Source organism: Hydra viridissima, unplaced genomic scaffold, assembly GCF_058129835.1.
Source record: "Hydra viridissima isolate aposymbiotic clone 2 unplaced genomic scaffold, HvirCarnegie_v1 scaffold_16, whole genome shotgun sequence".
Lineage (NCBI taxonomy): Eukaryota > Metazoa > Cnidaria > Hydrozoa > Anthoathecata > Hydridae > Hydra > Hydra viridissima.
The window spans coordinates 3,612,106-3,628,470 of NW_028324315.1; the positions used below are offsets into that span (position 1 = coordinate 3,612,106).

General features: G+C 36.7%; 2 long non-coding RNA genes and 4 other non-coding genes across 8 annotated transcripts; all 6 read right to left on the minus strand.

Moving 5' to 3' along the window:
• Positions 1-13: 13 nt before the first annotated feature.
• Positions 14-4,647, minus strand: LOC149877452 (uncharacterized). 2 transcript variants are annotated; one of them, XR_016447780.1, is made up of 4 exons: positions 4,513-4,647; positions 4,130-4,281; positions 1,382-2,610; positions 14-945 (listed from the first exon to the last, which is right to left on the minus strand). It is a non-coding gene; the product is annotated as an uncharacterized LOC149877452 (long non-coding RNA). The 2 variants fall into 2 exon arrangements; XR_016447781.1 differs by lacking the exon at positions 14-945 and having other exon boundaries at positions 1,948-2,610; positions 3,079-4,281; positions 4,513-4,605.
• On the minus strand, positions 1,698-1,861 carry LOC149877453 (U1 spliceosomal RNA). Its single transcript, XR_016448270.1, has one exon. It is a non-coding gene; the product is annotated as a U1 spliceosomal RNA (small nuclear RNA).
• On the minus strand, positions 1,965-2,156 carry LOC149877454 (U2 spliceosomal RNA). The gene has a single exon (XR_016448202.1). It is a non-coding gene; the product is annotated as a U2 spliceosomal RNA (small nuclear RNA).
• A 1,065-nt stretch (positions 4,648-5,712) lies between the features above and the next one.
• Positions 5,713-10,346, minus strand: LOC149877455 (uncharacterized). 2 transcript variants are annotated; one of them, XR_016447782.1, is made up of 4 exons: positions 10,212-10,346; positions 9,829-9,980; positions 7,081-8,309; positions 5,713-6,644 (listed from the first exon to the last, which is right to left on the minus strand). It is a non-coding gene; the product is annotated as an uncharacterized LOC149877455 (long non-coding RNA). The 2 variants fall into 2 exon arrangements; XR_016447783.1 differs by lacking the exon at positions 5,713-6,644 and having other exon boundaries at positions 7,647-8,309; positions 8,778-9,980; positions 10,212-10,304.
• Positions 7,397-7,560, minus strand: LOC149877456 (U1 spliceosomal RNA). The gene has a single exon (XR_016448272.1). It is a non-coding gene; the product is annotated as a U1 spliceosomal RNA (small nuclear RNA).
• On the minus strand, positions 7,664-7,855 carry LOC149877457 (U2 spliceosomal RNA). Its single transcript, XR_016448203.1, has one exon. It is a non-coding gene; the product is annotated as a U2 spliceosomal RNA (small nuclear RNA).
• Positions 10,347-16,365: the final 6,019 nt, after the last annotated feature.

The window sequence follows — 16,365 nt, forward strand, 5'->3', positions numbered from 1 at the left end:
AAAAAAAAAAAATGAAGAAAAAAAACAAGTCAAACAAAAAAACAACAACAACAAAAAACAAATAGGTTTTCAGTTGTTCATAGACTAAGACGGATTAGAACAACTCGAGTATTTTATTTTAGCAGCTAATTTGTTCTCGGCGATGTTTGCTCCATAAAATATAACGATTGCAACAGATATTTTCATTTGAACCCATTTTCTAATGCGTATAATGTTTTTAAAATTTGTGTGGCATAAGACTCTCGTCTCTTTCTCTTGCGCTTCTTGTCACCAGTTCCAGCGACTTTTCCGCCTTTCTTACCAGCGCGCTTCTCGCCTTTTTTTGCCACCTTTGGCGCTTGTTTTCCTCCGGCTTTTGGTGCGTCAGATCATTTCGACGAGCTTAGCAGTGAAAGTTTTTTCTTCTTTGTTTTCATTGCATTGCAACTGGATTTAATTTAAAGTAGATTTGTGGTTTCCAACTTGATAACTTTTCCGTTCTACGCACTTCTATTGGTTTTTAAAAGATTACGTCATTTGAGCATTGTTTATTTCTTTTTTACTATTGGTTAAAAAACTCTTTTCTGTTTAACAAAAAGCCGCACGAGATCTCTAGTCTGTCAGTCTGTTTTCAGTAGAAAACAAAATGTTAGCACGTGGAAAAGGAGGAAAAGCTAAGGCTAAGAGTGGCTTTCTTCAGTTTCCTGTTGGTCGTGTCTAATCTCATCGGTTTAGGCGCACCATCTACTTAGCTGGAGTTTTTGAAAACCTCTCCGCCGAAAATCTTAGAGCTAGCTGGTAATGCTGCACGCGATAACCAGAGAGCCAGGATCATTCCTCGTCGTTTGCAGCTAGCTGTTCGCAACGACGAAGAAGTTAAACAAGCTGTTGTTTGGTGTTACAATCGCGAGCAGCGGTGTGTTGCCAAACATTCAGGCTATGTTGCAATCGTTCCAAAACGGCAATCTAAACAATACCAAAGGCTAACTTCATAGCTACACACCTGTTCAAAGATTATTGTTAAGGCATTGGAAACTTACGCGAAGTTGATTTGTAGACTTGCTGCAACTTATCAAAACATGCAATAATAGCTGTTTTCAAGTCATAAACTACAAGTCAAAAAATATACCAGAATCCAATATGAAATATACAAAAATGGATGGAAATTGTTACTATTGTTGTTACTATCATTACTGTTAGTTTGTTATTGCCATTACTTATTTTTTATGATTATTACTATTGTTATTATCGTTATTATCATTGCTGTTGGTATTATTATTAGTCTGTTATTGCTATCATCATCTTTTATTACCATTATTACGATTGTTATTATTTTCAATCTTACTATTATTATCAAATTTTTATTATTGCGACTATTTTTTTTTCTTTCAACAATTATTACCATTATTGTTTTTTTATTACAGCCATTCATTGAATGATTTCTGGTGTTGCAGCCGTTCGATCACGCTTACTGGTTGCGACTAGATTTTCATTGATTTTATAAGAAAAAAAACAAAACAACAACAAAGAACTTTTGAACGAAATAAAATGTGTTTACACTTTTAGGAGGCTTTGTTTACCTTCTCACTGACAAATCTTCACTCGAGGATATATACATAACATATAAATACACATAAAACATACCTTTTCTCAAATACTCGTTTACGTCCAGTAACTCATAGAGGGCTGAGTGAGGGTTTTTTTTTTTGCATCTTTAAAGGGGGCGAGCGCGAACGCAGGCCCCCACTACCAGAAATTGTACGGTCGAGTTACCGACGTTAGCGGTAATCGCAGGGGTCAGCCCAGGCGAAGTGCAATGCAAGAGCCTCACCCTGGAAGAAGCCCCATGTTGATCAGGTTTACTTCCCCGTCAGGTAAGTATGCCTTTCCCGTTGTGTGGGGAGCCTCGGACGTGCCCCAATCTTCGCAATTGTGGTTTTTTGATTGGACCCTAACCGCATCGTTCCGTTTTTTTTTTTTTCTCTTTTTAATGGGCCGCACTCAGCAGTAGTGCAACGCCGAGGCAACCCGCGGTCAGGGCGAGGTAAACCTACGATCCCTTGACCAAATGCCAAAAATCAGATTAATATATGAGCCGGACTATGCCGGCGTACCAGATATTAAACTGATAAGAACAGATACTACACTTGATCTTAGCCATTAGGCCGAGAAGCGATACTTTTTCAACGAATTTGTGTGCTGGCTCCCTCCCTTTGAACGAAAAAACTTGTGGGCATTTGAATAAGTCGATGGGTAACTGTAAGTTTGAACAATGAAAACATGGGCTCGTTGTATGAAACTAAAACTGCAACAATTTCATTCTAAAACATTTGGGTTTTTTAACCTTCTTTCAGAAATAACCCAACTAACCAAGATTTAAAAATAACACTGGGCAGCAGCAGATTCAAATGCATAATGCGATCAAAAGCCAAGTTGAACAATCCAAAATCAACTCAAAATACTAGCGCCCCGACAGATTTTTTCTGTCAAAAAACATTTGGAGAACCTCTGTATTTAAATGTTCTTTTCATCTGTTGTAACGATGGTACTTTAATCCATCACCAAAACAGCAGAGCTTAGGAAGATTTGTTTGTCATTAGCCTCAAATAGCAATTTCTCACAAACTAAAATCTAAAAAACAAAGTTGAAGTTTAGAAATTTGGACGGTGTAAACTAATTTAAGACTTTAAACTGAGTAGCAAGAAATATTTTTGAAATATTTCTGTTTACATATAAATTAAACAAAGCATTTTATTGGAAGAAATGAACTCCTTAAATGTTTACTGACAAAAAGGTAAAACAATTTAAAAAAGTGACCTAAAACACTCAAAACATCAAACAACAAATGGAAAAGGACAAACTTATGACCCTAAATTACAGTTGACAGCATCATGTTAGCAAAAGTAATGCATGCATACACACAAACGTGCATACATACTTCCATACATACAATTTTCCATACATACATACATACATACATACAAACAAACTTCCATACATACATACATACATACATACATACATACATACATGCATGCATGCATGCATGCATGCATGCATTGATACATATATTCATGCATCCATGCGTCATGCCAATACCTTAGGACATTTAAACAGTGCGCTCTCAGTCCTGGACCACAGATAACCATGGGACTGATAGAGATAGCACCATACTGGAAGATTTAGCTAGCCTTCATCATAATCAGGTGGAATGTCAACAAATTGATTTCTATTCATGCTAATAGCCACAGAGCCATACAGAAAACTGCAGGGAACTTTGCAATCGAGCAATTGTAGATTGTCAGGCCAACTAATGAATTTATGGCAGAGATAACGAAGAAAATCATGAAAAGCCTTGCACATCATATCTCGATTTTTCACAAACTCACAGAGTGTGGTGAATGGAAGAATGCAAAGTTTTTTTAAAAAATTTTACATATTGCCCAACCTAAATCAAGCCTAAAAATGTATTTGCTTAAATTATAGAACCTCAGGATTGATGGAGAACAAAGTTAAAAATATTATCTAGCAGACTTGGGTCAATTTCAATTGTAAATGTAATTGAATTACGATTACTTGAAATTTTAATAGCAACTGAATTACAATGACTTGCACTTGTAATTCACTTACAAGTCATATTATTACAATTACTTGTGACTGTACCTTATAAAATACAATAACAATTACTTCATGAAAATACATTTAATTACAATTAAGTTACAGCCACAATTGAGCCAAGTCTGATGCTAACCTAACTTAACCCTTAACCAACCTTGGCCCAGAACCATATGTACACTCAAAATTCAGTACTTTCGACATTTTATTTTCAATGCTTAGACTTGCTACCTGAGGCTGGGTTAATTTTAACAGAAACTCTGTAAAACATTGAAAAGCCATGTTATGAAAAAGCCAAACAAAAGGTTTGATTCAAAGTGCATTGAACATGCCATTTTTTAAAAAAAAAATTGTCACGTATCTTTCATCAAACTAAAGGATTGTTTTAAAGAAGTGGACAGATTGTCCATTGAAAAGTATCCCTAATTGACCATTCATTTGTTGGCCTTGTGTCAGTTTAACTGTAAAAGAAATAAAGCTGTGAACAAACTAGAAGAAGAAATTCTCAGAAAGATGCTTCTTCTGTTTCACTCACCGATACGAGCGAGAAGAACTCCTCACTTTTCCTCGCTCACTGGGATGCTCTTGTGAGTAGCAGTAGTAGGAGTAGTAGCAGTGGTAGTGCAGATTCTAATACAGATATTTCAGGAACTCAAGACGGACTCTGAAAGTCTCTTGTGACTACCCCTAAAAATGCAAATTTATTTCTAAGCATTATTTTTTTTTTTAATCAGGAACTATTTTTAAGTATTTTTGAAGACTTGAGAGAGTAAAGTGTACAAAACAGTAGTGGCTAAACTGCTTCAAGTTTTAAAATATAAGGTAGAAAACATTGAAAATAAGTAGCGCAGTACTTTTTGTTACTTAAAGCATTCTTGATAAATGATAAAAACTTAAATGGAACTCCTCTAAACTCACTTGTCTTGGTTTTGTCTTAGATACTCTTTTCTTCCATTTTTTTTTTTTTTTTTTTTTTTAATTCGAAACAAACCAAACCAAAAGCACCTTTACGGCTCCTTGACGCTAGGCCGACACCAATAACTTTAGTAGGACTGCGCGTAACCACTACACCGTTGTTAAACTAAGATCGTAGTAACTAAGTAACTAAGTTAAACTAAATTCGTGGAGCGTAGTAACTCCTTCAGTTTACCTGTCAGTTAAATGATGAAAAGTGTACGTGATCATTCGATCTTGGGCTTTTTTTTTTTTATTTCATTGTTCCCCTTCCCGAAACCCCGAAATGAACGAAATACGATTGGCAAGTATTTGATGCATACCTTAATACACAGTGACTAAAATGTAGTATGTGTTTTTTCCGTGCCCAGCGAATGGTCGGAAGATAGTGCATGCTTTTAGATATCTTAGAGCTTGCGGTTTCATACTAGTGCCCAAGCCTTTGTGTGATTCTTTTTTAAAAAAAAGCAGAAGTTAGATTTTTTGCATTTAATGACAAAAATTTTAGCAAGATCTAATGATTAAATCTGAATAATGATTTTTAAAAACCATGTTCTGCCTCAGTTGCACATAAAATGGTCATATTCTAATCAAGAAGTAGTTAAGCTCTCTCAATCTTTTATTTTCTGCAACCTTCCTAAAGAAAAACATTCGTTATTCAAAAGAAATTATTCAAACAGTTTTTTGTTTTCTTTTCTTTCTTTTCCATTTGTGATCAAATTATGGTTAGTACTAACGGTAGCACATTGCATCCACTTCCTCGTTATTAGTATTTTCTTACCAGCATTAACAACATTCGTTATTTCGTAACTATCCAATTAATGCTTAATAGTTTTAAAATTTACCACAAAAGACTACATTAACTGTCTTGTAAGCGCCAATAAGAATATAATTAAATAAGTATACAACGCCTGGAAGGAAGAAATGTGCTGCTGTTTGTCTTTCTATAATCATCAACGAAGAAATGAAAAAGAAAAATCGGACTCTGGTTTGATTGACAATTCTGAATGCAATTTATACATTCTTGACGCACACAAACATGGTGACAAACAAACAATACTAGGAGCCAATAGTAATTTGCTAAAATTTTTTTTTTTTTTTTTTTTTGCAGGAATAGAGTTCTTATAGTTTTCGTTTCTAAAAAAGAAAAAAAAAAAAAAAAATGAAGAAAAAAAACAAGTCAAACAAAAAAACAACAACAACAAAAAACAAATAGGTTTTCAGTTGTTCATAGACTAAGACGGATTAGAACAACTCGAGTATTTTATTTTAGCAGCTAATTTGTTCTCGGCGATGTTTGCTCCATAAAATATAACGATTGCAACAGATATTTTCATTTGAACCCATTTTCTAATGCGTATAATGTTTTTAAAATTTGTGTGGCATAAGACTCTCGTCTCTTTCTCTTGCGCTTCTTGTCACCAGTTCCAGCGACTTTTCCGCCTTTCTTACCAGCGCGCTTCTCGCCTTTTTTTGCCACCTTTGGCGCTTGTTTTCCTCCGGCTTTTGGTGCGTCAGATCATTTCGACGAGCTTAGCAGTGAAAGTTTTTTCTTCTTTGTTTTCATTGCATTGCAACTGGATTTAATTTAAAGTAGATTTGTGGTTTCCAACTTGATAACTTTTCCGTTCTACGCACTTCTATTGGTTTTTAAAAGATTACGTCATTTGAGCATTGTTTATTTCTTTTTTACTATTGGTTAAAAAACTCTTTTCTGTTTAACAAAAAGCCGCACGAGATCTCTAGTCTGTCAGTCTGTTTTCAGTAGAAAACAAAATGTTAGCACGTGGAAAAGGAGGAAAAGCTAAGGCTAAGAGTGGCTTTCTTCAGTTTCCTGTTGGTCGTGTCTAATCTCATCGGTTTAGGCGCACCATCTACTTAGCTGGAGTTTTTGAAAACCTCTCCGCCGAAAATCTTAGAGCTAGCTGGTAATGCTGCACGCGATAACCAGAGAGCCAGGATCATTCCTCGTCGTTTGCAGCTAGCTGTTCGCAACGACGAAGAAGTTAAACAAGCTGTTGTTTGGTGTTACAATCGCGAGCAGCGGTGTGTTGCCAAACATTCAGGCTATGTTGCAATCGTTCCAAAACGGCAATCTAAACAATACCAAAGGCTAACTTCATAGCTACACACCTGTTCAAAGATTATTGTTAAGGCATTGGAAACTTACGCGAAGTTGATTTGTAGACTTGCTGCAACTTATCAAAACATGCAATAATAGCTGTTTTCAAGTCATAAACTACAAGTCAAAAAATATACCAGAATCCAATATGAAATATACAAAAATGGATGGAAATTGTTACTATTGTTGTTACTATCATTACTGTTAGTTTGTTATTGCCATTACTTATTTTTTATGATTATTACTATTGTTATTATCGTTATTATCATTGCTGTTGGTATTATTATTAGTCTGTTATTGCTATCATCATCTTTTATTACCATTATTACGATTGTTATTATTTTCAATCTTACTATTATTATCAAATTTTTATTATTGCGACTATTTTTTTTTCTTTCAACAATTATTACCATTATTGTTTTTTTATTACAGCCATTCATTGAATGATTTCTGGTGTTGCAGCCGTTCGATCACGCTTACTGGTTGCGACTAGATTTTCATTGATTTTATAAGAAAAAAAACAAAACAACAACAAAGAACTTTTGAACGAAATAAAATGTGTTTACACTTTTAGGAGGCTTTGTTTACCTTCTCACTGACAAATCTTCACTCGAGGATATATACATAACATATAAATACACATAAAACATACCTTTTCTCAAATACTCGTTTACGTCCAGTAACTCATAGAGGGCTGAGTGAGGGTTTTTTTTTTTGCATCTTTAAAGGGGGCGAGCGCGAACGCAGGCCCCCACTACCAGAAATTGTACGGTCGAGTTACCGACGTTAGCGGTAATCGCAGGGGTCAGCCCAGGCGAAGTGCAATGCAAGAGCCTCACCCTGGAAGAAGCCCCATGTTGATCAGGTTTACTTCCCCGTCAGGTAAGTATGCCTTTCCCGTTGTGTGGGGAGCCTCGGACGTGCCCCAATCTTCGCAATTGTGGTTTTTTGATTGGACCCTAACCGCATCGTTCCGTTTTTTTTTTTTTCTCTTTTTAATGGGCCGCACTCAGCAGTAGTGCAACGCCGAGGCAACCCGCGGTCAGGGCGAGGTAAACCTACGATCCCTTGACCAAATGCCAAAAATCAGATTAATATATGAGCCGGACTATGCCGGCGTACCAGATATTAAACTGATAAGAACAGATACTACACTTGATCTTAGCCATTAGGCCGAGAAGCGATACTTTTTCAACGAATTTGTGTGCTGGCTCCCTCCCTTTGAACGAAAAAACTTGTGGGCATTTGAATAAGTCGATGGGTAACTGTAAGTTTGAACAATGAAAACATGGGCTCGTTGTATGAAACTAAAACTGCAACAATTTCATTCTAAAACATTTGGGTTTTTTAACCTTCTTTCAGAAATAACCCAACTAACCAAGATTTAAAAATAACACTGGGCAGCAGCAGATTCAAATGCATAATGCGATCAAAAGCCAAGTTGAACAATCCAAAATCAACTCAAAATACTAGCGCCCCGACAGATTTTTTCTGTCAAAAAACATTTGGAGAACCTCTGTATTTAAATGTTCTTTTCATCTGTTGTAACGATGGTACTTTAATCCATCACCAAAACAGCAGAGCTTAGGAAGATTTGTTTGTCATTAGCCTCAAATAGCAATTTCTCACAAACTAAAATCTAAAAAACAAAGTTGAAGTTTAGAAATTTGGACGGTGTAAACTAATTTAAGACTTTAAACTGAGTAGCAAGAAATATTTTTGAAATATTTCTGTTTACATATAAATTAAACAAAGCATTTTATTGGAAGAAATGAACTCCTTAAATGTTTACTGACAAAAAGGTAAAACAATTTAAAAAAGTGACCTAAAACACTCAAAACATCAAACAACAAATGGAAAAGGACAAACTTATGACCCTAAATTACAGTTGACAGCATCATGTTAGCAAAAGTAATGCATGCATACACACAAACGTGCATACATACTTCCATACATACAATTTTCCATACATACATACATACATACATACAAACAAACTTCCATACATACATACATACATACATACATACATACATACATGCATGCATGCATGCATGCATGCATGCATTGATACATATATTCATGCATCCATGCGTCATGCCAATACCTTAGGACATTTAAACAGTGCGCTCTCAGTCCTGGACCACAGATAACCATGGGACTGATAGAGATAGCACCATACTGGAAGATTTAGCTAGCCTTCATCATAATCAGGTGGAATGTCAACAAATTGATTTCTATTCATGCTAATAGCCACAGAGCCATACAGAAAACTGCAGGGAACTTTGCAATCGAGCAATTGTAGATTGTCAGGCCAACTAATGAATTTATGGCAGAGATAACGAAGAAAATCATGAAAAGCCTTGCACATCATATCTCGATTTTTCACAAACTCACAGAGTGTGGTGAATGGAAGAATGCAAAGTTTTTTTAAAAAATTTTACATATTGCCCAACCTAAATCAAGCCTAAAAATGTATTTGCTTAAATTATAGAACCTCAGGATTGATGGAGAACAAAGTTAAAAATATTATCTAGCAGACTTGGGTCAATTTCAATTGTAAATGTAATTGAATTACGATTACTTGAAATTTTAATAGCAACTGAATTACAATGACTTGCACTTGTAATTCACTTACAAGTCATATTATTACAATTACTTGTGACTGTACCTTATAAAATACAATAACAATTACTTCATGAAAATACATTTAATTACAATTAAGTTACAGCCACAATTGAGCCAAGTCTGATGCTAACCTAACTTAACCCTTAACCAACCTTGGCCCAGAACCATATGTACACTCAAAATTCAGTACTTTCGACATTTTATTTTCAATGCTTAGACTTGCTACCTGAGGCTGGGTTAATTTTAACAGAAACTCTGTAAAACATTGAAAAGCCATGTTATGAAAAAGCCAAACAAAAGGTTTGATTCAAAGTGCATTGAACATGCCATTTTTTAAAAAAAAAATTGTCACGTATCTTTCATCAAACTAAAGGATTGTTTTAAAGAAGTGGACAGATTGTCCATTGAAAAGTATCCCTAATTGACCATTCATTTGTTGGCCTTGTGTCAGTTTAACTGTAAAAGAAATAAAGCTGTGAACAAACTAGAAGAAGAAATTCTCAGAAAGATGCTTCTTCTGTTTCACTCACCGATACGAGCGAGAAGAACTCCTCACTTTTCCTCGCTCACTGGGATGCTCTTGTGAGTAGCAGTAGTAGGAGTAGTAGCAGTGGTAGTGCAGATTCTAATACAGATATTTCAGGAACTCAAGACGGACTCTGAAAGTCTCTTGTGACTACCCCTAAAAATGCAAATTTATTTCTAAGCATTATTTTTTTTTTTAATCAGGAACTATTTTTAAGTATTTTTGAAGACTTGAGAGAGTAAAGTGTACAAAACAGTAGTGGCTAAACTGCTTCAAGTTTTAAAATATAAGGTAGAAAACATTGAAAATAAGTAGCGCAGTACTTTTTGTTACTTAAAGCATTCTTGATAAATGATAAAAACTTAAATGGAACTCCTCTAAACTCACTTGTCTTGGTTTTGTCTTAGATACTCTTTTCTTCCATTTTTTTTTTTTTTTTTTTTTTTAATTCGAAACAAACCAAACCAAAAGCACCTTTACGGCTCCTTGACGCTAGGCCGACACCAATAACTTTAGTAGGACTGCGCGTAACCACTACACCGTTGTTAAACTAAGATCGTAGTAACTAAGTAACTAAGTTAAACTAAATTCGTGGAGCGTAGTAACTCCTTCAGTTTACCTGTCAGTTAAATGATGAAAAGTGTACGTGATCATTCGATCTTAGGCTTTTTTTTTTTTATTTCATTGTTCCCCTTCCCGAAACCCCGAAATGAACGAAATACGATTGGCAAGTATTTGATGCATTTTTTTTTTTTTTTTTTTTTTTTTTTTTTTTTTTTTTCTTGATATATTTACAATATATAATTATTTACATTTTTTACCGTTTTATATATACATAAATATTATTTACAATGTTATTTGTACAAAGTTTTTCTTTTTTTGATAATAAATATTTCCGTCTGGTGGAGGAGTGGAAATTTGTTTTTTTTTTTTTTTTTTTTTTTCTTTAGAAGGAAAATATAGAGAAAGAAAGGATTGGGAAAAGAGAGAAAAGTAGCAAAAAAAAAGGACATGGTGTTTGAGATGTTAAATAGTTTTTAGAGAATAGAAAGAGGTATAGATAAAGTAATATGATATGATTTCTCATATCATATTGGTTTAAGTTAGATTTGGTATAAGATCATAGGATCAAAAGGATTTATTAAAGAGATTTTATGAACGGCGTTTATGTTTTAAATTTTACCGTTTGAGAGATTTTAAATGTTGATTTTAAATTTTCCATCTTTAAGGGAACATAGAATGTCCATATGACAGAAAAGATCACAAAAGATGTTTAAGGTGTTTCTTTCTGCGTGATGGTCATACTTTCTCTTTATTAATTCTTTAATTTTATTAACGATTTTTCGGATAATATTTTGTGAATCTACTTTTCCTTTTCTTAGCACCGCGTGGCAGCGTCCGCTCCATATCTCACCCATTATGATCTGAGTGAGCGTCAGAAGCAAACGCGACACCGGGTGCTTCTCCGACAAATGCGCAATGTCGAGAAGAAAAACAGAATTTGCCGGTTTTATTATTCTGCTCGGCACGAAGGATTTGTAAATGTGTTTGAAATATTCCCAAATTTCAACCGAGGGAGGACAAAGGGTGAAGATGTGAATCGCGTCTTCTACGCGCCCGCATGTTGTACAGTTTTTGTTTTTGAATGATTTTTGTCGTGAGTTTCTCGTTAGTAAAGTCGCTGTCGGTAGACTGTTGTGTAAGAATCTGTAAAGTATGTTTTGGGTCGTTCCGTGTGCATGCGAAGTAAAGTTCCTTTTCCAAATTAATGTAAAGGGCAGTTTTGTTTTCGTCACTCCAGTCCAGTAGCGTTCTGCAGTCACAACCGTCTTTTTGTTTTTTGTTATTTGTGTGTATATGGATTTGCATGTTTTGTTAGTTATGTCAAATATGAATGGGTGTTCGGTCAAGTATTGTACTGTTGTTTTGTAGTATTGTGGCGTTTTGTCGTCCCAGTGTTTTGGAAAGTCGTTTTGTCTGAGAAAGGTCCAGTCTGGGTGTTTGTGTGTGAATTTTGTCAAAGAGCTCGCCAACCAGTATTTATAGAGATGATGGCAGTCATGTGTGTCTCCAGCGCATCTCTGTCTCAGTTGAAACAGAGTTTTTAGGTGTAGCGCGAGACATTGGTCTTTTGGTGAGAGTATACCAAGACCTCCGTTTTTGGTAGGGAGGAAAAGAGTGCTTCTTTTAACAGGGTTGTAATTTTGTTTTTGCCAAAGGTTGTCAAAGATGGTGGCGTGTAGGCGTGTCTCAACCCATTTAGGCATGGGGAGTGTGTTTGCCAAAAACCATACCTTCGACAGACCCAAAGCATTATAAAGCAAGGCTTTTCCTCTCAATGATACCAGGCGGAGTCTCAGAAAGTGTAAAGTTTTTTCAACCTTGTTTAGTGTTGTTGTCCAGTTTGAGTTTATGGTTTGCGATAGTTTTGCATGAAAGGTGACTCCCAGAATTTTCATTCCGTTCCCGTTCGTCCAAGCTATGTCTTTTAGACTAGCGTCGGAACCGGGTTCGAAACCGCCCAGAGCCAAACCTCTCGTTTTAGAAGCGTTTATAATAGAACCGCTGGCTTTTTGAAAGATACTTACCTTCCGGAAGAAATTTTGAACAGACTTGCCGTTTCTGGCGAAAAGAAGAGAGTCGTCGGCATACTGCTGGATTTTTAAAGGTTTTGATGTGCCAGGCAAAGGGTAGCCCTCGATGCCGTCATCCGCTCTGACCAGCAGAGCTAGCGTTTCCGCGACGAAAACGTATAACAGCAGCGACAGCGGATCGCCCTGCCTGACACCGCGCTCTGTATGGAAGAAAGGTGATAAGAATCCGCCATTGATGATAGATGCTGAGACGTTAGAGTATAGAGTGGTTATGAACGAGATGAAGTTCTTGCCTAAATTGTATTTTTCTAGAATTTTGATAAGAAAGGAGCGATCGACTTTGTCAAAAGCCTTTTCTTGGTCGATGGACAAGATGAAGCATGGAGTTTGTTTGAGCTCAGCGTATTCTATTAAATCCCGGACTAGGTGTAAGTTTGAAAAGATGTTTCTTCCCGGGATGCCGCACGTTTGGTTTGGCTCTATGATTTTTCCCATCACTTTTGACAGCCTTAGCGCGAGAGCTTTTGTTATTATCTTATAGTCCGCGCCTAGGAGGGAAATGGGGCGCCAGTTTTTCTGGTCTGTTAAGTCACCTTGTTTTGGAATGAGCGATATGATGGATTTTCTCATGGATGGTGTGGTTTGTTTTTCTGTGAATAAAATCTGGTTGGCGAGCTCTTCGAAATCGTCTTCCAGATCCTGCCAGAAGGTTTTATAGAACTCGGCCGGAAGACCGTCATAGCCTGGTGACTTTCCGTTTTCAAACCTGTTCAGCGCCGCCTTTAGCTCTTGTTTTGTTAGGCGCTCGTTGAGTAGTTGGTTCTCCTCAGCGCTTAGAGCGTTCTTGATATGGGCCAGAACGTAGTTTTGACTGTTTTCACAGAGTTCTGTTTTCGTGAACAGGTTTTGATAATAGGTTTTGAGGGAGTGTAGAATTTCACCAGGCTCACTTGTCAATGATCCGTCGCTTTTCCGTATTTCGGATATGGTCTTACGTTTTTGCTGCGACTTCTCAAGATTGACAAGGAAATTTGACGGCCTTTCGCCCTCTTCTAGCAGTTTCTGTTTTGTGCGCACGCTTACGCCAGGGAACTGCAAATCAAAAAGTTTTTCTCGCGTGTCGCTGATATCATCCGCGTTCGCCAAAATATTTTTTTCTAGGTGGTGAAGGTGATGTTGAAGGCGCCTGATTTCGCGTATTTTGGTTTGGCCTGCTTGCGCTGCGTTCTTTTGCAGTTCCGCCGCAATAAGCGCTTTGAAATCATCCCACCAACTCAGAGTGGAAGAGTAGGATGATTTCTTTGCGCGCAGGTCGCGAATTAGAGTTTTGATGTTTTGTTTGACTTCCTCGATTTCAATAAGGGAACAATTTAGCTTCCAGTACCCTGGTCCTCTCCTTACCGATTTAAAATGGAGCGTGGTTGTCATGAAGTCGTGATCGGAGAAAGTGTTTGTCAATATGTCTGTGCGCGTCGCTCTTGTCGCGTCGTCATGTCGGCAGTAAATTCTGTCCAGTCTGCATTTGACGTTATTGTTTGTCCAAGTGTAAGCCCGTTTGTCCTTGTGTTTCGCGCGCCATACGTCTGTTAGTTTGTAGCGGTTTTTGAAGTTGTCTAGTTGTACTGTTCCGGTGGTGTGATAGTTTGCATAGTTTGAGTCTTGTGTGTCTAGCGTAACGTTTTCCACCATATTAAAGTCGCCTGCTAATATGATGGGGAGTCCTGTGTTTTGTGAATAGTCATGCAGTCCGTCAAAAAAATCGTAACGGTCGCTTGGGATGTTCGGTGCGTATACGTTGATGATATGCATGTCGTGTTTTTCAAAGCAAATTATGGCGCTTAATATTCTACCATGGTTATCCCTTTTTAGTTCGTTTAGTTCAATATTTGGCTTGCAGAGGATAGCCACCCCACAACTCGAGCTGCTGGGACCCGAGTTCCAGATGGACGCACCCGACCATTCGTCACTCCACTGTTTTGCTGTGGTGGGTCCGGAGCCCGTTTCCTGAAGGAGGATAAGATCATAGGAGGAATTTTGGAGAAACCCGAAAAATTTGGTGCGTTTTGTCGGGTTGTTCAACCCGCGTATGTTGCATGTTAAAATATTAAGCGCCATGGAGGAGAGGACCAGTTTGCGTTTTTCGCTAGTTCGCTTAAGTACTTTTGGCAAATAACAAAATTGATGTAAAATGAAGAAAAGTTTATATGACATTTTAAACAAAATTTTAGAATATTACTCATTTTTTGGAAAGGCATAACTAAAGCTGATAAAAAATACTTAGAAGAGAAGAAAGGATATAGCAGATTAAGATCATGAGTTAAAAAAAATAGTAAAAGGAGGAGAAAAAGAAAAGGACTCACTGAGTTTCTTCCACACATCTTGAAGTGGTGATATCCTCTTCGTCAAAACTCAGGTCAGCATCTTCTTCGACATTTTGATCTGCAACGCTGGTTTTGTTTTTAAAGTCTGCAATTTTGGATTCGTCCTCAATATTAAAATCAATTTCACTGTCACTTACTGCAGGTAGAGTTGTATTTCTTTGAATAGATTTCTTTGGGTTCGTCTTTTCCCTTCTTCCTCTCTGCCTCTTTCGAGTGAAGGAAGGTCGGAAATCACTGGTTTCAGCATTTTCGGATTCCGCCTCTGCAGGGGGAGGAATGACTGGAACTTCGGCTTCCACCCGTTTTGTTGGAACTTGTTGAATTTCGAGAGTTGGTGGGGTGGAAACTTTTGTATCATTTGTCTTTTCAATGTATTCCAATGTTGTTTTCATTTCTGGTTGACCTCTGTGTTTATATCGCAAGGTCAGACCGTCCACGTTCTCATATCTGGGCAAGGGGTTTATGTTTGGATTATTCCAATTTGATATAATTATTATGACATTTCCGGTGCATATTTCCTCGCCCTCCACCTTTACTTTTTGATAGTAAAAGGAGTCGACATTTCCTCTTCCTTTTGCGAGGTGAGTTGCTAAAGCAGACAAAGCGCTCGTGCAGCCGTTCCTAAGGATTCCAATTGGTATGTTTTGTACCAATACATGGACCTTAGGGATGTATTTCTGCTTGAATTTAAGAGAAACTCCTTTGATGACAATTTCACTTGTAAGAAAATATGTAAGATCATTACTACAGTGTAGGGCAAACTCAAATTGGCGGTGTGAGAAGTGCCTTGTAATACCCCACACAGAAGAGAGAAGGTTTTTGGCTTTTAAAGCTATGATAAAGTCTTGGATGTTGCAGTTAAGGTCTCCATAGCAACAAACAAGAACTGATGCATTTTCGTTGTACGAAGTTCTTGTGTTGAAAACACCAAGATTAACCTTGTTTAGTTTGGGTTGAGAAGAAACAGCGTTTGAACCAACAGCACTTGCGTAGCTGATGGGAGGTTTGATAAGAGTCTTTTCGATATCAACTTCCATACTTGCAGAAGCCATAAAGTAAATATAGCCAACCAAATAAGTAAGCCAAAAACTAAATATCCACACGCCAAGTAACAAAGTAAGCCAGATAGTTATAAAAATAACTGTTTTTACTATTCACTATAATTCTCGATGCAATACCTTAATACACAGTGACTAAAATGTAGTATGTGTTTTTTCCGTGCCCAGCGAATGGTCGGAAGATAGTGCATGCTTTTAGATATCTTAGAGCTTGCGGTTTCATACTAGTGCCCAAGCCTTTGTGTGATTCTTTTTTAAAAAAAAGCAGAAGTTAGATTTTTTGCATTTAATGACAAAAATTTTAGCAAGATCTAATGATTAAATCTGAATAATGATTTTTAAAAACCATGTTCTGCCTCAGTTGCACATAAAATGGTCATATTCTAATCAAGAAGTAGTTAAGCTCTCTCAATCTTTTATTTTCTGCAACCTTCCTAAAGAAAAACATTCGTTATTCAAAAGAAATTATTCAAACAGTTTTTTGTTTTCTTTTCTTTCTTTTCCATTT